The sequence below is a fragment of the Sander lucioperca genome, chromosome 7 (genome assembly GCF_008315115.2).
Source record: "Sander lucioperca isolate FBNREF2018 chromosome 7, SLUC_FBN_1.2, whole genome shotgun sequence".
NCBI classification, from domain to species: Eukaryota; Metazoa; Chordata; class Actinopteri; order Perciformes; family Percidae; genus Sander; species Sander lucioperca.
The window spans coordinates 13,204,250-13,229,841 of record NC_050179.1 but is presented as its reverse complement, the minus strand read 5'-3'; the positions used below and the strand labels follow the sequence as shown (position 1 = coordinate 13,229,841).

At 38.4% G+C, this 25,592-nt stretch overlaps 1 long non-coding RNA gene across 1 annotated transcript; it reads right to left on the bottom strand.

Moving 5' to 3' along the window:
- Nucleotides 1-643: 643 nt before the first annotated feature.
- Nucleotides 644-24,573, bottom strand: LOC116038703. Its single transcript, XR_004102155.2, has 3 exons — nt 24,258-24,573; nt 8,035-8,039; nt 644-656 (listed from the first exon to the last, which is right to left on the bottom strand). It is a non-coding gene; the product is annotated as an uncharacterized LOC116038703 (long non-coding RNA).
- Between the last annotated feature and the right edge of the window lie 1,019 nt (nt 24,574-25,592).

Sequence of the window (25,592 nt, the reverse complement as noted above, 5' to 3'; positions counted from 1 at the left end):
CTTTGCTTTACATTAGCCACTTGTTAGCTTTAGAGTACTGTTTGGTAATCAGCCCCCTGTAGCGATGCAGTAATAGAAATACCAATCAAGTCCATTGCAATGTAAAGACGATAAAGTGAGTTACTAAATGAGGCAACTGTGTTCTCCCTGATTTGCTTGTAATTTATTGACAAATAAATAGTCCTGATGGAACAACAAAAAGTTCAATCAACCAGTAGCAAAGTCAATGTTGATAATTTAGTAATACTTTCATATAAAAAAAAGTAGATGAACACTTTGCTTCACACATTCAATTATGCCTTCCATTATTAAGAAGTTACGACAGTTATTTTTTTATCATTTTTTATCTGGGAATAACATCAAATCACAAAATGGTAAATCTGAGCGACTGTCAATCAATACAACTTATTCAGCTATTCCCTCCGTGAAAATGGCTAATATGTAAATAGTGTTGCTTGGACCCTTCTAATTTTGGATGTTTGACGGCCCCCTACTTTTACTTTGTTATGCTTATCTGCTTTAAGAATGGAGGCTTATTGTGTCTGAACAATGGAAGCTCTTTTATGTCCATCACTGGACAAAGATGGCAACTGACATTGTGCAACAACACAGTGAACTAACTATTTCAAACTGTTTGCAGACTTGAGATTTCCTCTCTAGAGTTAAGTAGCATTTGAGTCTTAAAACTTCTACAGTTACATACATACTGAAATGGTACATCGCTCTGCATATTTGTGTGTATCTTAGCGGTGACACCAAAACAGTACGAAGATTCAAGTATTTTCTTTACATTTTACACTGGTATATATATTTTAATGAAAGCATATTTGTACGCTTAAAATATTTGTAAGCCGGAAAATAAAATGAAAATTGTCGTCCTTCTCTGCAGTAAGACATAAACTTATTTGGTCTTGATTTCTTATGTTGCAGTACCATGTAGAGAGTGCATTTCTTCAGTAGGTATTGTCACAAAGATAATAGAAATTATGTTAAAACAATAAATTAACTGACGGAATGAATATTGAGCTCCTATTTTGTACAATGTACTTAATAGTAACAATTATATTGAATCGACTATTACTAAAAAAAATACTATACCCTAGAAATGTTACACTATATTTTACTGTAAAGAAATAATTATGTTTGACACATGGCCATTTCTAATCACACAATATAGTCTTCATTTGTCAGTTCTTAACCCCTAGAAACTACATCAGATATATGATGTAATAACTAAAATGAACTGAAATCCAAATAAAAACAATAGTGCAATAGTGCAAACTTGGCAGGTCAAAGACAGCAGTGCAGTACACTACAACACGCTGAAATACAATACTGTAATATACTGACCATAATCTTATCTCATAATAATAATATACATTTGTTCTGTCCATCAATACTATTGGTATGTGTTATTCCTGTAGGCGCATTTTCAAACAATGCCCTGAATTTAATGTTGCCAAATCAGGATATTTTATCCTATCCAGATATAAATCGCCGCCCAGTTTATAAATATACTTGTATAATGTCATTTTTCAACGCTTTCTGACCCTCAACCTCAGAGCTGAACTCTCAAATGCCTCCAGTCGGGAAACCATCTGAGTGAGCTCTTAATGAACGCCAAAATACAGCACTTGTTATTCCAGCTGTTGGCTGAGTGCATAAACACAGGGAGTACATAATTTTCACTCTTCAAAGTAGCTTGATTTATATCATACAGAACAGAATTAATATGCATCATTTGTATCACATGGAGAACATTTCCAAACATTAGTGCTAGAGTTACGTTCAAATAGTATGCTATAAGCAGCCACTGCCACCCACAGTTAAAACCTTATTCCCTGTAAGGTAAATAAAGAAACAATCACAGATTTTTTTTTTTCCACTGACTAATTCTAGAAGAAGAAAAAAAGAAAAACAATTAAAAGTCCCTTCCCCTTCCCATCCAGACTATTCCCACGCATTTTTTGGCAGAGCTCTGTTGATGATCTCCAGAGGCTTTGCTTCTTGAGGAACTTGTCAGGAAAAGATCCACATTTCCCAGGGATGAGTGTGGGTGAAAGTGAGAAGGAAACTGCAAGACAGAGCAGAAGTTTGAGTACAAGCCAAAAAGCGAGAATTAAAAGTGAAAAGAAGAGTTCATGTATTGACAGGGGGGATACATGGGGTTAAGAATTTGAGGACTGGGCTCAGGCTGCAGGGGATTTGTGATATCCACAGAGAAAGGAAAGAAAAGGCTAAACTGAATAGAAAAAAATGGCATCTATCTGTCAGGGATCTCAAGCTGACTTTTGTATGTTAAAAGAACTGATGGCATTAAGGAGGCAAGGGAGAAATATAGATCCTTTAATATCACTTTTGTTCTTCACACTGTGACCCACTGAACACAAGTGCATTACTAATCAGTTTAACCCTGTTATACTAATTCAACTCTGTAAGTTCACATGATGTGTGGCTGACACAAGTGCCAGTCCCACTCTAGAGTCAGTGTGGCCCGGAGCCTAGGCCAGGGCAAAAGCCCCGACCTCAGAGGCATACTGACCTGGCAGGGGGACACCTCTCATGGCATTTTGACATCAGGTTCAGAGACAATAGAAATCTTTCCAACAGCATCTTATAGACTCCTCAACCTGCCACTATTATGATATTATCCTTATTTAAATGAGGGTTCATTTCTTTTGTTTTTTGATTTGTCCTCAGTGACATTTTGTTGATGGACTGGGTCAGTCCTATGAGTAGTGGGTCACAAGCTGACAAAAATGTCAAAACTGGTTTCCTTGGCTTTTCAAACACACACACACACACACACACACACACACACACACACACACACACACACACACACACACACACACACACGCCTGTTTGCTTTATCTCTTGAAATGAGGCAACAAAGAGACAGTGAGTGACTGAAACCTGAGATAACCAAACAAAACCCAGATTTTATAATGCTTCATTTCTAGGTTACATTTAACATTTGTAACACACAATTATACAAAACTGTTTCTGCGTCTTAAATTACATGCATACTGATTTCATATTAAAATGTCAGAAATGTATTAGCACTGTAATTACAGACACTGGCAGTGGTTTAATAAAAGAAATACACAAAATAATTCATTTTGGCACAGTGTTAAATACTGATTTAGTCCTTCCCTTATGACTAATAATCTAAGTCAAGGATTCCTATCTTGTTTTCTTTCAGTCAGTCCAGGACATGTTCATCTCAGGGGATATCTAAACTTCACAAGCCCAACAGGAAGTCGCTACCGTCACGCCCGTTAGGTCAATAAGCATTTTGTGCATCAGAAGAGGCCCTACTCTCAGCTGTGAACATATTTATATAATATGGACATGATTATTCCTCTTACATATTGTGCTTTTTATTATGTATTTACTGCTTTTATACAACAAAGTTGTATGTGCTATTGTGAGAATCTTCAGTGAGGCTTTGCTGAAAAGAATGATTTGTTTATCTTTGTTTTCAGCTTGTTGAGCTTGAGAATATGACTAACCACTTAGATGGTATGCTAAAACCTTTAGTATATGAATTCTTAACTCAGATTCAAACGTGGACACCTCAGGCTGCCGTTGATATCTCACCACTGGATCACTAGACTGTCTTTATCACAGATTTCTGCAAATTAGAGGCATACTTTACTCATTTCCTTCAATGTTGTTTTGAAACCTTGTGCCAGACCTGTATCTGCAGGCCAAAGGGGAGGGTGACATTACAGTGTCATATAATTTTAAAAATATTTTATTTCATAAACATTGTGCAATTATTTTAATTGTGATTTCAGATAATACACTAGTGGGAACAATTGTTTAAAAAAGGAGGTCAAGTATACTACTATATAAAAAATTTAACAAGCTTTCCTTGTCTAGAAAGTAATTCACATGGTCTGTTTAGACAAGTAAAATATCACCCGCTGAATAAGTTCTCGTACAGTGCTTCTCCTCCAAAAGGTGGATATTTGATGAGCTACACTTCATGCTGACACAGTCTGAGCCTCATTACACAGCAATACATCCCCATTGCCGTTGTCGATTGAATGGCTCAGGACATTAGTGGAGAGACAGACAGCAAACGCCTGGAATACCCTACTATGCTATAGATCCCAGTGGATCGTTAGATTCTTGAGGTTCTTCAGCTCACCTTAAAGCACAGTGACTATGTTTACATAATATTCCGGTTTTGCCCTAATTCCGAAATAGACGATATTCCGACTAAGCTGTTTACATGGCTAATGAAAGTGAATAATCCACTTATATTCCCGTTTACATGTAGCCGTGCAAAATATGATTTTTTCAAAGTTTATCAGCGGTGGAGGACTTGTTGGACTGTGCGAACACAGCGTCCCTCTTTCGTTCCTTCAACCACCTTCTTGAAAAGGTCGGTGTAGCGATGTGTGCGCATATCCAAAAACCTGTTGATATCCAAGTCTTTGATAATGTTTAAAAGTAGCTGTGGTTCTCCTTCTTATTGCGTCTGCAGCCTTGCAAACTGTTTGGCTGGTTGGTTTGTGTACAGCAACAATAGCAACGCACAGAGCTGATCATTAAGGCCGTTTTATCGTTCTGCAGAGACTCCACGCAGAGCTTTCGCCGTAGCCTACGTAAGTGGCCTGATGTTTATACTTGTGCGTTGGTGTGTGCGTCGAGCCGGCATGTGTGTGTGTGTGTGTGTGTGGGGAGTGTGTTAGAGCGAGGGAGAAGTGAGAGAGTGACGGCGATTAGCTTTGGAGTGAGTACCGACTCTAGAGTCATAGTTAGAGAAACAAAGTGTCTCCCCTGTGTTTTCTGACCACGGTGGGAAATCTTTAGCAGGAAAAGTTAACCCTCTCCTTGATTTCATGTTGTTTATGGAGAAGGAGAACCAGGAAATGAGTCAGGGGAAATGCAGCGCTACCCAGCCACGGCCGAGCAACGTGCGTCGCTGCGCCTTGTAGTAACATTTTTCGAGAGGTGCATGTCAGACTACGGCGTAGGGTCCGGCGTAGACGCAGAGGGGTCTGCAGGGGTATGCCGTCGATTTGACGCAGAAGCATAAAACGGCCTTAAGCCTGCGGTTAAAACCCCAACTGAGACGCATATTCCGAATGCGCTGTATACATGTCCAAAGAATGCCTCTGAAACCCGAAATAATACCAGAATATCCCACGTCTTAATTGGAAAATGCTATATTAGGAATAAGGCCTTATTCTGAATATTCAACCGGAATATGCAGTTTACATGACCTGTATCAAATTCGGAATATTGTCATATTCTGAATAATAGTGGAATATTGGTGTCCATGTAAACGTACTCAATGATCATATACAGTATGTAGAATACTGTATATGGAAGTAGCACTTTAGCACTCCTCATATGTTAAGACTGAACAAGACTAAGATCAATCACGTTAGTGACTCTGCAAGGCCGTACTTAGACACAGCTGTATTTTTAGCTAAATGCTAACGTCAGCATGTTAACCTGCTCACAGTGACAATGCCAACATGCTGCTGTTTAGCAAGTTTAATGTTTACCATGTTCACCATCTTAGTTTAGCATGTTATATATAACTATATAATATAATTAGCAGGTATTTGTTTTCGAACAATTATTCCCGAGGAGGGTACAAAATTTCACAATACACTAGAGTTGTCAAGATATTTTACTTAATATCACAAATATCGACCCTGTGGTGGCACTAGAGTTAAAGTCAGAACTCATTATCAGTGGGATTTATCCTCTGGGAATCATGGATGTCTGTACAAACAACCACCCTAGAATTGTTGAGATATTTCAATTTGGACCAAAGTGGTGGAACAACCGACTGAAAGACCATGCCATCCCTTGCACCATGTCGATAGCGGGCAGAAAACATGGCCAACAAACTATCAGCATCTTCCAAAGTTCAACTTCCAAGTTGAACAATGAGACCATGAGATCCACAAGTTATTCATATTTATTTTCCTACAACCTTAAGATTTAACACCAATACTTGAGACTCATACTCCTGATTTAGTTACTGATTGTGTTTAAATGCTCTGTTATTTTGTAATGTGATGAGAGCTACCTTACACATTTTCTAATTGAAGTTATGACATGTTGTACATGCATATGTGTTGGAGAACAGTGCTACCAGTAAATCAAGGCTTTATAAAGCTTTAAAGCAGCCATATTATGCTCATTTTCAGGTTCATAATTGTATTTTAAGGTTGTACCAGAATAGGTTTACATGGTTTAATTTTCAAAAAACACCATATTTTTGTTGTACTGCACTCTCACTGCTGCAGATCCTCTTTTCAGCTGGTCTCTGTTTTAGCTACAGAATGAGACCTCTTTTCTTCTTCTTCTTCTGTACTATCTTTGATTGCACTGCACATGCCCAGTAGCTCAGATGTAGATCATGTCAGCTGGCTAGCTCCATAGACAGTAAAAGAAAGGCTGTTTCTACAACTTCGGTCAGTTACAAGGCAGGATTAGCTGGGAGACTTCTAAATGAGGGCGCACATGTAAGTAGTTCTTTTGTAGATTATGGTGAACTTGTGTGTGTTGTAGCAGTGCTTTGCTACTGAGAACGAGGTAGCATGCTAGCGTTAGCATGCTAGCGTTAGCATGCTAACGCTACGAGCTAATGGTTGCGGTTAGCCTGCTTGTTTCGGCTTGTGACGTAACAAGCCGTGCCGATTTTGAACAGCTCACCCAGAGACTGAAGGCAGGACACATTCAGAAACCGGATCTCACTCTAAACAGCATGGGTGGATTTTTTTCAAAGTTTGTATGTGTGTGGAAGCACCAGAGACACAACATAACACCCCAAATCCCAGAAAAAGTGATTTTTTCATAATATGGGCACTTTAAATTAGGGCTGTCAATCGATTAAAAAATGTAATCTAATTAATTACATACTCTGTGATTAATTAATCGAAATGAATCGCATACATAATTAACGGTGCCTGAACCGATACTTTTTAAGAAAGTAAAAAAAGAAAAAAAAAAAAAAAGGGTACTAAACAACAGTCATTGACATTAAAGAACGGCTTGTTTATTGCTAAGGCCATATGGTCAAAATTAAATGATTTAATAATAACAATAACTTATTTCACTAGTAAATTGCTGTTGAACAAAAAACAACCACCAGATGGGAAAAGGACATTTACAATAACTTCAAATGCACCACGAAGCTGTAGTTTACCAGTTTCATTGAACGCACCGTCTGTGATGTTTTTCCGATGGCAGCTACAGATTGTTACATACCGGTGTTGAATCCTCTACAGTAAAACACAGTCAAACTTTACACCGTTTAGCGTTAGCTGTCAGCATTTTAACCGTTTTTAACATAGACTGTATATAAGAATGAACCAACAGATCCCGTTGCTCTGGACGGAGACCAGTGAACGCCATTAGAAGCACTTTTCCGGTGAGCGCTGAGCGTTACTGCGCAGCCTCCAACTGAGAGAGACGACGTAAATGTGCTGTGAGCAACCTGTCTGAAAGTTGTAAGTCTTCTGGTAGCTGTGCCAAGAGAAATCTCAATCATTCCGAATCTTGCAGAGACGGAGAGCGTAGGTATATGTGAGGAGATAACATAGGCACAGGCTAATTATTGCTAACTAAAATGCTAGTTAACATCAGTAATTAAACTTAAACAGCTAATGTAAGTCGAAACTGCCTGCGAGCTTCTCCTGTACTATACGGTAATTCCTCTACTATGCGACAGTAAGTCGCGTGGTTATGACACAATCGTTAGCCTATTTTTACTAAAACGTCTGCAATGGAGCCATAACGTGAGGTACAAGGTAATGGAGCCTTTTATACATTGTCGTGTTTCTTTAGAAATAAACAATGGACAAATAAGGTCTTTAAACGCTTCAGATGTAAAGTTATTCTCTGTCAAAGTGACGTCAAAATGAATGGCAGTCAATGGAATGCTAACGGGGGGTGAGTGCTTATTAGCATCAAAATGGCGCCATAGGAGGTTCGGGTTGTGAGGAGAAGCTTACCCCCTTGGTTTTTAATCCAGCTACAAGCTAGCGGTAGGCTAACGTTAGCTGCTGTCGAGTATAGTGTTAACTAGCGTCACGTGCAGCGGTGTTTGTGTTGCCTGTATCGTCTGTTTCAGAGCATCAGAGAGAAGCGCAGACATATCAGTGGCACCAGATTTCGGTAACCAGGGTTGGCAGGAAGAAGATTTTAACATTTTTACAGTAAATGTTCCAGTTAATGATCCAGGCAGCAAATTCTCGTCTCCCTCCTTCATTTTACAGTCGAATGGTGGCTAGAACGGCTCTGGGTCAAACGTCAATATGGAATGGATTCATTTGCGTTATTTTTTTTAACGCGTTATTTTGACAGCCCTACTTTTTTATTTTTTATTTAAATTTGATAACATTTAAAGCCAGTCTGACACTGTGATAACAAAAACTGTGAAATAATTCAAGGCAGTTCCCGATTGAGAACTTAGTGTTCAAGCTTTTTAAAATTAGTCTCTGGTGAAGTTTGGTTGTACTATGACTTATTCAACACTTTAGCGTCTTTGTCTTTAACATGGGTATGGACACTGACTTCTTGGGTTTTCTTATCTGCCTGCTTAGACAATTTCTTTTTAAATACAGTCCATTTAATTCAGTTTCCTTTATGACTAAATTGTTAAACTTACCCTTGAAATATTTACTTGATGAGGAACAAAATCACAATAAAATTCAAGATGGAATTTAAAAATTATTTGGGCTTTTGCCTTTTTTTGTAAGATAAAATACTGAATGAATAGAAAATCATTGCATTGCAAGCTGCAATGGAATTAGTTACATCTAAACCATCTGCGAATCAGCGATATCTCATTGTTTTACATGATATGGGTCTTATGTCTCTACTTGGTCACAGGCTACCAAAGTGTATTGCATGTCAGTTTGTCTTTATTAAGCAACAAGCAAGTTTAATCAATGTTGGGGAAGCTGTATGCTTTCTTCTCTCTAATGTGCCATTAAGAGCCATTCAGAGTGACTGAACAGTTGTCACAGAAAGTGGAGAAACACTGAGTAATCAATGATAGTTAAGAACTGTAATTTATCACCTTGCCACAACAGAGGGTTTCACAAAATGAGCCCTCTTGCTTGTAGGAGAGAATGGGTTGGGAGGGGGATGCTTGGGCGATATGGTGGCCGAGGCACACAAGGGTCAGGGCCCAATTACTCTTCATCTACTGCTCCTCATCACCACTGGCAGAAGCACAGTTTAATTGCTGAATTATCTAAGCATATCAATAGTGCGAATTAAAAGTCATTGATTTTTTGCAAGTTTTCTTTTTCCTTTTGGTCAAAAGAAGGTAGAAGGAGCTGTTACACTGAACTTATGTCTTTAAATGAGTAAACACTTGAAAGATTGAAAATTGAATGGGAGGAGCAAGATATGTTATTCTTTGTAATATGCTGTTTAAAATAAGTGCAGAGTCAGCTTTATCAAAGTTATTTGCATGGTACAGCAGATTAAAAAGGTAGCTTTATTGTAAACTTCCTGCCAATACTTTAATGTGATAATTACAAAGTCAGTTCAACAGGGCTATATTATATGAATAAATAAAGAAAGCAAGATGCACTTTTTATATTTTTTGTTACACCCTTCTGGCTATGAAGTAAGTAAGAGTTCACTATAAATTGGAGTCTACTGGGCCAGAGTAGACCTTTCTGGGAAAATGACCCAAGAGACAGAAATAAAGATGCTAGCAATCACACATCAATCACATTGTGCATGAACAGTCAGAATGACCATAGCAGGAAAGGGTTGAAGGGGCCAAAAAAAGAGAAAAATTTCAATTTCAAGAGCATTATTATTTTCATTAATCATAGCCCTGCCATCAACCTATCCTTATGCCTTAGTGAGAGATCTATTATACGCTCCATTTAGCCTCAGCCATATTACCTCATATGTTTTCCTGGCTGACCAAATAAGACTTAAGAGATAAAACAATTTACTGTTCATTATGAGCCATGTCACTGGAATCAATCTATTAACCTGTGTTAACTGTGATCCCATTGACTGAATTCAAGAAAAGAAAATGGATATTTATGTTTCGTATGTCCATAGTCATAAAATGAGTGGGCATTTAATTTGCCCCTTCAACTCAGTGGATGGCTTTATTTTTCCGGTGGCCAAGGCGCCCTCCTCGCCTTTAAGCAGCCCCTGACCTGTGAAAGATTCTAACAAATTAGCTTCTATTGTGAAGCCAAAGGTGCCATCAATGAGGAGACGCTCCACTGCTCCTAAAGTATGATGGTAGAGGCAAGCAACAGAGCAGAGAACCTTGACATGATTGAATTAACCCTTTGTAGGAAACGTGCTGATAAGGATGGTGGTGGAAGGTGGGTTAAAGGGCTGTATTGTTTCTCTCGTCTGACAAGAAACAGGCGCCACGCCTGAATCTTACTTCCTAAATGCAATGACTTTGGATGGACCCTGCAATTAACATTAAAGGATATTCTGATTGTCATACTACATTTTTTATGGTTCATTGCTGTAATTAAAAACAGATCTGCATCACATGTGAGGAAACAAGACAACGGTTTACAGCTATGCCAGCAAATCTGTGAGGCTGTAAATGCTAACATCAGCATAGCAACATGCTCACAATGGCAATGCTAGCATGCTGATGTTTACCGGGTATTATTTCTACCAAGTTCGCCATCTTATCTTGGCGTGTTAGCGCCCAACGACAATGCTTTTTCGTCCATCGCTACTGTGGCAGCGCCATCTGTCATTCAACCTTGTACCTTCATTTACCCTTTGCTAGCTTAATGGCTCCATCAGAAGAATGGGCCACTCTGTCCAGTTTGTGCAGCACATTTGGTTTTTTGAGCAACTGAAAGAAAACTGCACCTGGTTCAAGCCAACGTTCGTTGTACTTGGGGGGTGCAGCTGAATTTAATTCAGATCCCACGAAAATGACTGTTGTGAAGCCTGTTACCCTTAGACCACATTTTAATGCTCAGCAAGACGTGCAAGTTAATGTTTGTTTTTATTAATTAAACGTCACAGTATCTCTACTTTATTTAAATAGTCTTAATTTAAGAGGTTTTACAATGTAATTGATACTGATTGATATTGCACTATATTAAGTTACACTACAATCCTTCCTTGACTACAATCCAACTTTTAATGAACTGAATAGAAGCAATGTTAGCATTCAAGGATAAGTTGATGCTATGTATAATAGCATATAGCACGACCACAAGTAGACCAAATTTTACACCTTGTCTACACTGGCCACAGAGTGAAAACATCACGTCAGTAGTGCAGCAGCTTCAGTTCTGCATCATTGTTTTCACTGGATGTATTCAGCCACAGTATTGCTGTGGGCTCACATTTGTTTTAGTAGTACTACCAATACATCAATGTAGTTACAGATAAAGAGATATTTTGCTGATTTAAATCCAGCTCTGTCATAGCAGAGTGGGTAGTGTGCGGATCCTGACAGACCTCCTCTGCTCTGCAGGTAGCTCTGTGCACTGGCGCCACAGAGGGAGGCCAAACACCGTTCATCTTAACACACTGCCAACTCAAAGATGACACAGAGCTGGTTTAAAATCATCCCTTTAAGACAGGAAAAAAATAGACTTGAAGCCTAAAAGGACACTCCAAGTCACAGTTATTACGATTATGCCATTTTGCCATTTATAAAACTTATGTTCATAGATTACCTTTTTCAAGCAAGTGTCAAGCCACTGCAATCTTTTTGTACAGTACTTAAATTAATGAAGACAAATGATTGCCTAAATGGTGGGAGATTTTTTTTTTTTTTTTTTTTTAAAGATGTAACTTTTTAAGGTATGCTTTGTAAAATGGCTGGCAGTAATGTGAAGTATTGTCCTATAAAATTGTGATTGTTGTTGATGTTCTTACCCTTATACTCCAGTATGTATCTGGACAGTATGTCCAGAACGCAGATCAAAGGTGCTATGGCGCTAACTTATGGAAACAAAACATCCCGGCACAAACCCCTTTCTAATCAGGATAAAGTTGAGACAGCTACAAAAAAGTGTCAACTTTCACAACATGATGTTATTTGACAGTCAAAACATTATGATATTAGACTAGAAGAGGTTCATAAACATGCTCCTAAAATATGTTAGATTCGGTTTGGATTCCGTTTTTCATTTCATCACATTGTCAAAAGACTTTTGAACCAGGATCTTGACATTATCATATTTTTAATCAGACTTCAACACCTGTGACACTTTCCATCATGGAAAGAGAGGGTGCCACCTATGAATATATGTTTGGATAGAAAATTAAGTTCATAGGTCACCGGCATGATCTGCAGGCTAACAGGGGGTCAAATGTGCTTATTTGTTTTTAAGTCGAGACTGATTTCATTAAGAGTGGGAAAGGTCAGCATGACATGAAGAAGAGATTCAGCGTCTGTGGTAAGATCAAACCACACATCACTGAGTGAGCCACTGGTGTGCCTGAGGATGCTGGGTTGTTGAGGAATCTGGGTATACTGGTTTACAGAAGGCTGTAAATCACTCAAAATGTGTCTGATTATAAATCAAAAATATGTGTTCATTAATATGGAAACTCAACCAAAGAACCTGTCCAGCTGATTATCAAGCTATCACAATGGGCAAACACCATTTAAAATCAAAATGTTAGCTGACTCTGGCCCTGAATGTCAAATGGTTTACCCAAGGTAATGTATGTACCTTATGGCTTTAGCAGCAGCCGTACAAACGGAAATAAATAAATAAATGGAAGAAAGGATCCCATACCACAGTATTGCCTTTAGGGCACTAGGAGTGTGGAGAGGACAATGGGGTCAAAGCAACTTGATTTGTATCTTATGTCCTGTGGGACAAGAGAGTACACCAGTCAAATCCAAGTTACCTGGCCTTTGGCTACCCCTTTGCTCCTAAACAATAAGCTGTGATACTACAAGATGTCTACCCCAGAGGTGCAAAAAAGGAAGCAAATAAAATTGTGTGTGTATGTGTAAGAGACAAAGGAGAGGGGAAAGGGAAAAGGGCAGAGTAAAGGGTTATAAGAGGTATGATTACACATAATTGCAAAGCTATTAGGAACCTACTATAGGAATTTAATATTTCAATGGTTGGCCATTGTCTTTGTAATGAACACACACATTCTCATCTAAATAAATTCTAACCAAAGTTCCAAAAAGTCAGAAAGACAAAATGCAAATTACTGTGAGGTTGAAACAAACAACCCTGGCTTCTATAACTTCACCAAATCACCAAACTGAGGTAACTGCAACAACAACAAACACATGTATGAGTTTCATTATTGGATGTTTGAAGTTATTGGTTTGTTCATTTCCCAGATATGACAGCAAGAATTTCACAGAGGCGCACCTTTTTGTAATAAAATGATGGTTCAATATACAGTGTCTGCTTAAAAGTGAAAGCAAAAAAAAAAAAGTTATATAACTGAAAACTGTCCAAACCGGCTGACAGGTGTCTTTTCTTGTACGATCACCCGAAGTTGCCGATTATCTAATGGAAACTTAATGAGCTGTCGAACAATGTGGGTTTTGAAGTGGGCATTTATGGTTTTATGGATAATTCTGCTGACAGTCGGCTGGGATATTCCAAGTTCATCATTACTGCATGACTGCATTTTCTAGTGGCCAAGTAGCGGAGAGTTGTGCAAACCCTGATCTCCAGGGTTATTAGATTGTTTCGATATACTGATTGATTGATATATGGTGATTGCATCCTTTATAAGCTCCACCACCGTCAAAATACCCTTGTGATTGATTGATTCATTAATACCCTTGTGTATTTTTGACAAAACCTTGATGTGATGAGGTGCGTTACAAGAAGCAGCCAACTGATGATGATTGGGTCTTAGTGACCCAAGAGCCTTTTGGAACTACCTATAACTTTTCAGTGTTTACAGCTAGTTGCACTGCCCCCAATTGTCCAAAATAAAAAAAATAAAAAATTTAGTTAAATGAAACTTGTTTATGACCAAGAGTCATTTTGCAACACGGCATTGCAGTACCTTACTTTTGAAAGGAATTTTCAACAGACAGGTGTGACAATAAATTGGTAATGCTGCCGGCCAGTTAGCTCAACCCCAGAGGTAATTAAGTGTGGAGGTTCTCTTTACACTCCTCTAACCCATAGAGAGGAAATGGCTCTGGTACCCTATTATTAAGCTATGATATGACACGACTCACATAAATAACAACCGCAGCGTATGTTTTTCTTTGCTTCCCTCTGCCATAAGAGTTCATCAGCTGTGTATTGACATGTTTTGGTTTCCAATGAAAGCATAATTGAAAGGACGGTAGAAAATCAATAGAAAATATATTACCTAGTTTAGATGAGGTTGTGAGGTTACTGTGGTGAGATCACAGAGCAACAAACCAACACCTACGTCAATATCATCTACAGGGGGTGGGATAAAGAACTGGTAAAGAAAGAGAGAATAACAGGACTTCATGCATAAGGTGTTACCGACCATATGGTGTATAATGAATGTAGATGTTACACAGCAATACATGTTTAAGTGATCTAAATATATGTTAATACATTTGCACTGTATTCAAACAAAGCTTGTTTGTGATATTACAGTGAAACACCAAATCATCTCACCTGTATTTTAGCAATGCACTCCTCTTCTGTTTCATCACTGTTTTAGTTCTTTCTTCAACCAGATCCCCCTGAACAGGAGCTTCATTATTTATGTCAAATTGAATTATAGACTAATTAGTTCTCATTCCTGCCCTAATATTATTAATTTGCTATTATTTTCATAATAATGTATCATATTTCCTTTAAAATATACTGAATTGCAGGTACAGTACATTATCTTCCATTTCTGCTGCAAAATCTCTACTCTTCCTTCCACTTCAACTGGTCATTCCATGACTGACTTTCTATTTTTGCTTGGGTTTATTCAAAAGTAAATTACTAGGGCAGTAACCAATGCTGGACTCACCTATTTGTGTGTTTAATTGGCCATGTTGTCGCTGGAGTTAATTGGTTCTCTGAGTCCAGGTAGTTACTAAATGTTTGGCAGCATTAGAACCTCAGCACTTTTCCATTAATGGTGCGTGAAATGAAATGTTTGATACTGCAAATAAAATCAGTGATATTCAAGGATGTTATGGTTGGTAATGTGTTGAAACTGCCATTTAATGGGTCCTGGAAGATTGGGGTAGTGTCAGCCGGAACCGCCTGGGCCCTTTCCTGACATTGCTAGTTGCCTCTCCATTCCCTTAACGACTGTCTACACTGATTACACAGACCCCCCAAAAGCTTAAAGCTGGGGAAACAGTCTCTATTAGTAGTCCAATTAGAGTCATTAGCATATTCTACTTCATTTTGATGCAATGATTATGCTGCACAAAATATACACCTTATATAGAGGAAAATTACAGTCAAAAAGAACATCCAAGAAGAAAAATGTTGAGGAAATGGGGGGAAAAACTCTGCAACAGTTGTGTTATCTTAGACGCGCTAATGAAAGCTAAGGCTGAAAAGCCCTCTTGTGAAAGACTGACCGGTGTAAATGTTATTAAGTTGACATGCATGAAATTATCTTTCAAAAGGTCTAGTACGGGTGATACCGTCTAATGGATTTTACAACAGTTGTTTGTATATACAAGAATCTTCATCACATCTGGCGATTGAGAAAGAATATAAAACAGAACATGAAATAGCTTAACCCAGATTAATACTATAACTTATACAGGTCTTTCCTTTCTTTTAGTGTTTCCCATCAAGAATATGTGTGTAAGTGAACAACACTTCTCTTGCCTAGACCAATTTTTTCTTGTGCAGTGTGGAAATAAATAAATGAAAACACAGTATTAGTAACACTGTCTAACTTGGTCTCTATGATCACTGTAGCATCACTAAACCTTGAAGGACCTGCAAAAAACAGTTGAGGACACCAAGGGGACAAAAGATGTTGCTTGTTTAATTTTTTTTAATGTACATTATTTTGTGGGAACATTTAATAAGTGATGCCATCACATTTATTTCCCTACAATTTAATAAACTGCAAAAAAGTTGAGGCAGAATGAGTAGGATTTGTTGGTTGCAGTTTGTAAACAAAAAATTAAAAGTTGGCCCTTCCTCCCTGGCTCAACGAGCGTTACAGTGCTCTCCGGCAGGTGAAAGCTAACCCCAGACTCACTCTCGTTTTGTGAACGAGCTTTGTCTGCTTGGTGTTTCACCTCGCTATAGTTGTGTTTTCTGCGCAGCGTCCGCCATTTTTGTAGCTCCCTCTTGGAAGTGTGCTTACGATGTGGCGCCTGGTTGCTACATTTTTATGGAGGTTGACGCCCAGAAACGTCCCGAACACAGCAAAATGAAAAGAAATTAGAAAATACAGACATAGGACAGGGTCTCTGCCCATACAGACACCGCCACACACTTCTAGTGTGTCATAAATGATGATTAAGAGGGATTGTTTTCTATACATTATTTTGAAGGGAAAATCCTACTCATTGTGCCTTTCAAATTCTCCTTGTTTCATTGATTTTACGGATCATACTGGAAAAGAAAACGCAGTAATCACAGGTGGTTACATGGTGGTTATTTGCAACCCACATGTCAATAGGGCAAATTCACACTGTTCTATAAGGGTTGGCAAAAGACATTCTTGGAAATGAAGGAAACTACCGTAAGACTTTATCAAACAATACCACCTGCAATGCATCATATGTACCAGATTTTAAGATTTGTCAGCACTACACTGAAACATTTTCTTTAATATATCCAAAATTGCTCTGTGGCATTCTTTGTCAATATTGCTTTAATTTAATTAGTGTCATCAATCAATATCATATTGATTCATCCTCACACATCATGAACAATTACAGAGATATAATCTAACTAACATATATATATATATATACGTAATTGCATCGGCAACTAGAACTGAGCAACGTACAGGTGTGAGTAATTCGGATTCTCATGACAACTCTGACAATGATAAATGGTGGAAACAAAGCAGCGCTGTTTGTGAGAGAGAAGGGTGACAGACAGGTTTTAATGAGCACAGCGGTGTGACAGTATCAGGTGAGAATGGAAATGAGGCCTCAATCTATCTTTGCAAAGGTTATGTCCTGATTTCATAAGAACATAGAACCAGACAGTCTTTTGCAATGTAATTGATTTCCTATTTTTGTGCCATTAAATGGATGCTATGATACGGAAAATCAGCCTCTTCCAGCTTAAATTAAGTATTTTGTGTCAGGACACAAAATGGCATGTTTTTCTTCTCTTACATTTAATTCCTAGGTCATTCATAATTAAGTTGAATGCTACTGATAAGGCAATATAGCATGTCACCCATTGAAAAACCATAAATTAGTTGACCTATGTGCAGTCAAACTAATAGCCGTTTAGACATATAACTTATATTAAACTTCAACTCCAAGTTGTAGGTGAAGGTGTGATATACTCTGAGAAACAGTAAAAATATTTGTAGGATCCAGCATGACAAGTACAATTAGTGACATTGTTAACAATACTAAGTGCCAGTTAATCAAGAACGGAGCTGAAACTAGTTTTCAATTAATCGAGTCACAAAAAGAATTGGCTACCATTTCTATAATCAATTAAACAATTAAACATTCCCCATTTCTCACTTCTTAAGTGTGAGGATGTGCTGCTTGCCTTTGTATTTCCACTATGCATCTATTCTACTGATACTGCGACTGTATACTAATACAAATAAGATGCTGCTATGTAGAAGTAATTGTAACAAATAAAACATATACTCCAGTGTAATTTTGTGTTAATTTGGCAATTGAAATGAATGAATGAATTAATATTTGGTAGTAAGGTATACAAACTAATAAGACCCTTATCACACCTACCTACAACACTCTACCAGAAGGCATCTCCATATACTAAATAAGACTTTAAACTGAGTGTCAAACTGTTTTCACATCTACCTTATTTATCGGTATATGGGTAGGTGAAATGTTTACATGCTTGTGGTGATATTTCTTGAAAAAAAAGACCTCTAACTTGTGTATAAACTGGTAAACATGCAGGCGTCAAGAGTCTGTTCTTTGCGATAAATATTCAGTTGCTGATGACTGGACAAGATAACCAATGTGTCTTCAGAGGTTATCAGGGAGGCTGCCACATTTGGATATATTTTATCAGAGTGTATCTGTTATCTGTTTAGCTAGTGGCTACTGCAGAAATCACAACAGGGGAGATTTTGAATCAAAATGAGATTGTACTTAGTGAAATCAATATCTCTCTCTCTCTCTCTCTCTCTCTCTCTCTCTCCACATAACCTTTTGTGTAATGTATGGACAATGATGCTACATTTTCTTCTGCTTTTAAATGTTAATAGAGCATTTTGTAAATGGCCTAAAAGTTGTAATCAGTGTTCATCTCACTAAAATGTCTGGCTTGTTTGTATTAAAGAAATGTCAATTATGCCATACCAAATAGTATCATCAACATCAATAGGTTGTATTATATATCAATAAAATACATAAAGATGGATCTAAAGGTTGAAAGATAAAGAATGAGATTACCAACATCATATTTAATAAAAGCCATTTGTATATCCCTGGTGATTTGCTTGATGAAAAAACACCCACTCGATCTGTTTCCGTTGATAAATAAGTGAATGAAGTAGATACAAATTCTATTTTCTATCACCTACACTTGGTGAGAGAATAACATTGTAATTAATAAAACACCCAAGAGCCAACATCTCAGATTTATTCTATACCTTTTTGCCAATTAGGCCTTTGAAGGTGGGACCTCTTTTGAAAGAGGCTTTTAGATTAATCATATTATCTGCCGGTTCTGAAACAAGAATGGTTCTTGACCTCCTCTTCCATAAGAATCCATTATCTTAAACTATCACAGTAATCCTGGCTTTGGGAGGGGAGAGAAGGAAGCAAGAATCAAGCCTAATAGATAGCAAATAAGATTAATCTATGATCTAAGTGCCGATTACACTTGGACCTGCCCTTGAACACTCAGGTGTAACCTTGAGATCTGCATCCACTCTTAGCCAGCAATTGGATTGAAAGTCCCTTAAGGGCCTCGGGTGGTGGAGGGGCACTTTGCCAAGACCTTACCCCTGAGAGATCAAAGGCCAAGCAGCTTAACCCTTACAAAAGCGAAGGTGTTAAATATCATAGGTAATGGCTGGTTATAACAAATCTATGGAAACCCTTTATTGGTGTACGCCCCCTCCATATTATTCGTTGCTACTTAAAGCATATTTTGAAATCTATTATGTATCTTTTCACATTGAGCGGGCCATAAAAAGTATATACCCTACTAGAATATTATGGGACTGCTTTATTTGTAAACAGGAATATACTGTAGGAATTTAAGTACTACACTAACAATGATATTTGATCACTCTTAAACATGCAGCCTGGATATATTCTCCATTAACCACAGAAAAAGAACAGGTAGCAGCAGGTAGACATTTGCCTCTGCTCTGAATAATTGTTTTGTGATGGACTGTAGATGTTTAACATATGGAGATCAATATATAAGACTTTCACTCAAGGTTCAGATCAGCAGCACGAACGAACCGTAGACAAACACAGACTTGCGGATCGATGCTCCCCTCAGTTTGACTCTGAAGCTGACTATTTGATTAATCTGCCAGGGCAGCCAGGGAAGAGAGACCAGGCATACAACAGCTGATAGTTTCATGCCATTAGGATGGCTAGAGTAATGAAATTTCATTTAATTTGTCAGGAAGAGAGTGCTAATGTTAAAAAGCTTTTGGGTAATAAAAAAAAGTCTTGAGAGATGTGAAGGAAAGCCTTAAGTAATTACTCTGTGTATCTTGGGTCCTCATGATGGAATATTTACATTACTGTCATGGAGGTCCTAAGAGTAATTAAATTAGTGAGGTGGGTAAGCTCTTTATTCCCACATTTTTCTAGCCTTTTTGTGAAAGAAAAGACTAATATGTGGACAAAGCCACTTTTCCTCATGATGGAATTGCTTTGCAGTCGAGCCACGGCATGCAGGCTTACTGAATGACTGTTATTTTATAGCATATTAAGTGAATACCACCTTTACCCTTTTGAACTTGAGTGTGTGCAGCAGTCCAAACCTTTGACAGCGCAGAATAAGCTTCAGTAAACCTATCAAGGCTTTCCTGAAGATATGAGACTGGTGTGGTGCAGCATTCATATTTATGTAATCTTGATTTTGTCTGTCAAATTAGCATGTAACGCTCATCTGTTAAATCTCAAAACTGAAGCCATAAGATACAACCGCTGTCATTGTGCCAGGGAACAAGTTGCAGCTGACAACTGCAGAAGTTAAGAAAATAAATTGTATAATGAAATAATAAATGATACGTATAAGAGCAGGAAGAAGGTTAAGCGTAATGCTATTCCAGTTTACATTCCAAGGGTACGGGCTCCATGATGGTGTTAAAAAAGGTCTTCAGAACAAAATAACCATAAATCCAGCAAGCTGTGTGTTGCGTCTGACATCTCTATCAGGGTATATCAGTATTCTTTCTCACTCTATTCGAGTCTTACCAAGACAGATGTGTGAAAGGGCCTGGAAATGTATCTGACCGCTGGCTTACTCTAATGAATAACTTCCACTTTAGGTCTTGCAATGTAAGCAGAAAATCCACCTTGCAGACGCTGGAGCCCCGTCATGAATCTAACCCGACAGCCGACATAATATAAAGGCGACAACACTTGTATGACTTCCATTTTCTTTGCTATCTATTGATTTTCAGTTAATAACGGAGGGAAATACTAAACGTCTGTGCTGAGTACCTAATAAATCCTGTCTGAGCTTTTTTATTGAGGCGAATTTAATAAAAGCAGTGGGCTAGGCATGGGGATTTGTCTCAGTGAGAGCAGACAAAAAATAGGGATGAGTGGGGAAGGGTAAATCCAGATACTAAACACTCATTCAAGTCTGATAACCATGGCAATATATAACACATATCACATTAGTTAAAAAAAAAAAAGCGCATTGTTTTTAAATATCAAGATCAGGCCTGTTGATATTGTTTTGATGACACCGTAAAGGTAGTTCATGTTAAGTTTAAAGGCTGTGGCCTGATTCACAAATGAATGCAGCCACTGTCCGGGAGGCCTGAGTGGTAGCGGATACGTTATTAACAATAAATAACTAATGACATGACTGCAAATAGTAACTAAGTGGTGAAAAGCATCTTCCCCCAGGGAGAAACATGTCAACCAATGCATAATGTGTCCTTCACAAACATCACAACATTTAATTAACTCGGATATCCGTGTGTTCAAAATGAAAACTAAAGGGAAAATGTCCATATAATTTAGATCAAGGTAAGAGGACTACATCACTACCTCTTTATTTACCCTCAGGTAAAAAGAAATAGACAGCCCAGATGGGTCGCATGAAGGTAAAACATCAGCTATGTAGCCATGATGTCAATCGGTTAAGGCAGGGGCTCACTGAGCCAAAGGTCTCTATGAAGGCTAATTATGTGCCTTTGAGGGATAATTTAGAGTACAGCACATTAAAGCTTTCAACGAACAAAAATAACATCTGAAGTCGGCGTTGATATAAATTTTCAGTTTCACATTCAGGGTCATTACTAGTGCTTATGTCAATGTCAATGACTTCTTGACCATTTAATGTCTCCCTATTACATTTATGAATGCAATAACCGCCCTTGTGCACAATCTCATTATCTAATCTTAAACACAGATTTTCACGGTAGTTCAAAAAATGAAATAAGATAATATTTTTTCCTCATATCTCCATCTCAGTTGAAGACAGAAAGAAAATAAACTCAATCACAAATGAAGGCCCTTAAAACATTAGCACAAACATCACCACTGATAAACACAACTCTGCTGTGGACACCATCGCATCAACACTTAAAAGGAGCTATTACACAGGACTTATGTAAAATGAGGATACTTAATTATAAGGACTTTAGTACTTCATTAGGCCAGATTAAAATGCATTATTGCATCATGAAGAGAACCATCACCAATCACATAATCATTTACCCAAACTGAAAAACAGTATTACAGTACAACACATCAAACTGTGACAGTGGTAATGCTACCTCTCTACACTATTCTCTGAGATTAACAGGAGTCCCATTGTGGAAATAACATTTTAGAGTTAATTTCATCTTCAAATTCCTAACCTCATTAAAGGGGTCCAAAATGTAGTATTGCAATTCCATAAAGCTGGGGGACTTGCAAGACACAGATTAAACAAAACATGGCCAAAGGTGAAGCAACAGAGGCAGATATATCCTGGTGTTAAAACCTTAATATAGGGCGCCCAGATACGTAGCTCAGTTGGTAGAGCGGGCGCCCATATATAGAGGTTTACTCCTCGACGAAGCGTGCCCGGGTTCCGACTCCAACCTGCGGCCCTTTGCTGCATGTCATTCCCCCTCTTTCACCCCCCTTTCATGTCTTCATCTGTCCTGTCAAAAATAAAGGCCGAAAATGGCCAAAAAAAAATCCTTAAAAAAAAAAAAAAAGTTAAAGGGGTGATTGAATGATTATATAGGGTATTTTACATTGTTCTATTCGGAACAAGAGCTTTTCTTCCAAATATGGTATGCTCATGAATATGAGCTGCGCGCTGATTGGTTTGAGCAAAACACATAGAAACACATTGGAGACGAGACAGCAGGTCTCATATTTCAGACACTGCAAAGTTATACATTGTTTGTCGGGCTATTTCGTTATTAAATTCACTTCTGAGACTTTTTTAAGTGAGAAATCAACTATATAAAGCTCAAATATGGGCCGTTTTACAAAAATTGATGGCTAATTGCAAATTTGGTAAGACGTGTCGGACTTTAGCTAGGAGCTCCACACAGTCTGACGAGAGAGCGGCAACCTCCATACCCAGTGAAAGTTGGCGTTTCCCTGGGTACTGGACTACTGGAATACTCGGGGCTTTGCGGAGCTCCGTGGAGGAGCTGGCTGGCTGCCAGCTGCTGGCATAACTAGAGTAGCTATATTTACAGTTTGAATTTCGTCACACCACTTATATAACATCTACCCCAAGGTCTTATAAAGCTAACAATGGTGTCCGATTTCAATTTAATGAATTTTTGTGAATTTCAGAGGAATTCTAAGAGGAGGCTAGCTAGCTCTCATTGATAGAGCTCCATCCAGCCGCAGGCTCTATCAATGAGACTCGCGGACAAGAGGAGTTTATTTCCCCGATCGTTTGTTTAAATAACTCAACACATTATAATTACACACATTATAAGATTAACTGGAACCTGTGGTAAGAGATTGCTGGTGTAACAAGCTCGCTGACAGCGCTCTCACTCACACACACCGGCCATTTAGCAGGAAGAGGGGAGCTGCAGGCCCTGGAGTCTGTTAGGGCAGCGGCGTTTGGTAGTCCATTTACCCAAAAAACGGTGACTTTGCGCGGGTATGGAGTGCCGTGGGCTGCCAGCCGTGACGGAGCTCCATCTACCTCACAGCAGGCCGGGGTCTGTGAAGGAAGGCAGGCCGGGCAGTGAGGTAGCAACACAGGCAGCACCGGCCGCTGAATTCCGACACACAGTCGACAAAATTTGCAATAAGCCATCAATTTTCGTAAAACGGCACATATTTGACCTCTACATAGTTGATTTCTCGCATAAAAAAGTCTCAGATGTGAATTTAGTGGTAAAATAGCAGATGAACAATGTATACAATTTCTGAGATCTGCGCGACCTATTCAGAAGACTACCTGATCTCAGGTCAGTGGTGTAGCCTATGTAAATGTTTGGGCATGACAAAGATAGAGACTAGAGCCAAATGAGGAGGAGCCGCCAAGTTGACATCAACTAGGCGGCTCGTTGAGATTTGCCCGTTTTCAGAGGCAGTTTCAAATTGTGAGATTTGCAGAAGAAAGAGGTATCAATGGGATTTTGAGGTTCTATGTATGTCCTAGTTACCTCATTCATTCAACTATGACAAGGTAAAATCGGTTGCATTCAATCACCCCTTTAATATGGGTCAAAAATTATACTTAATTTCCCATAATGCAAATCAATAGTGTCTTTTATTAGACCTTTAGAAGAACTTATTACTTACTTATGTCCAATGTACAGTGTAGGCTACTTAAAAAAAGAAATCTGACCCACCCATAGCAAACAAAAATGTTTTGTTATACATCTTATACTCAATACTTATATTGAAGAAGTATGAATTCAGAGTTGTTTTGTCCCTCTATCTACTGTATAACACTTAATCCAGGATCTCCATGTCCTAATTAAGAAGTCTGTACAGTGCTTGTGCCTATAGCCGCCTACACATAAGCGATTTGCTCTCTGCGCACCGCTAGGTAGGGTGCAGAGCAAAGCCCAGAGAGTAAAGCGCAGCGCAGGTATTTGTCATCAAGGGTGGCAAGGAAGCTATTTCCTGTTGCTAGGTAACAACATGATGTTATCTCATTTGTTCCGCTTTCGAAAGGTCAGCGGCAAATAGGTCAAAGTTGAAATAATTTAAACTTTGAGCGCAGTGCAAAGCGGCAAATCCGAGCGGTGCGCAACGGCAGGGGTAGTACAGCGCCTAGGAAATCAATGGAGCGGCCGGCGCAAAGCGGTTTTGCCGCCTATCATGTGTAGGCGACTTATCTACCAGTTGAATTGTTAATGTAACAAAGCAGAATTTAATTAAGTGGAATAACAATCTCTCATAATCAGCTGAGAAAACACAAGCATGGCAACCATGTCTTTTAGAAATGACATTTACTTCTAAAAACATTTTTTTTTTCTAAACCTTAACCAAAGCTCTCAAGATGTGAATCACAGTCCTGCGCTTTGACCACCTCCCTACTGTATGTATTCAAATGTTGCACTACTGAAAAGAATGTTGCCACTGAACATATTCCAAACAACAATTAGGTTTCCCTCGCAACATATTTGGCAAAAAAAGTAGTATTATAATTATAACAGGAGTACATTACGTAACTGTATACCAACTTTTTCAGTAAACATAGGATACATGTGCTACAGTATGAAATTCTCAGCTCTATCAAGATCACACACAGATGCTACTGTTTCCCGTTCACTTCAGTCTTTGACACTAAAGGATAGCTACTGAGTTGAGCTTTGTTTTAACCTACCTAAGCGCTAAGTAGTTTTGCTAACACTAAATCAATGGGCCCTGCAGTGCCATTGTGGTGATGTGCTATTCACATCCCTGGTTGGTAGCATAAATGTTGTCTTGCAAAATCAATGAACAAAAACCAATGTCTAACTGTTTTCTGCAATTGATGGATGGCCAGCAGCAGCCTAACTTTACTGCTTTTACTCCTGAAATCCCTGATGTAGGTTACTGTAGAGGTAATGGTCTCTTTCTTTCATGCGTCCTCCCTCTGTCTATCAAACACAGGGAGAGAAAGAGACAGTCAGACAATAGTTTTTGAGATATTCCAGTGGTTATGTGAAACTTTGATCTGTTGGTGACACTAAAGGAAAAGTCAGAGGATCACCAAAGCCATATAATCTTCCACTGGGCACCATGAATGTCTCTACAGTCAATCCATCCTACAGTTGTTGAGATATTTTACTCTGGACCAACCGACATTGAATTCAATTCAATTTTATTTATAGTATCAAATCATAACAAGAGTTATCTCAAGACA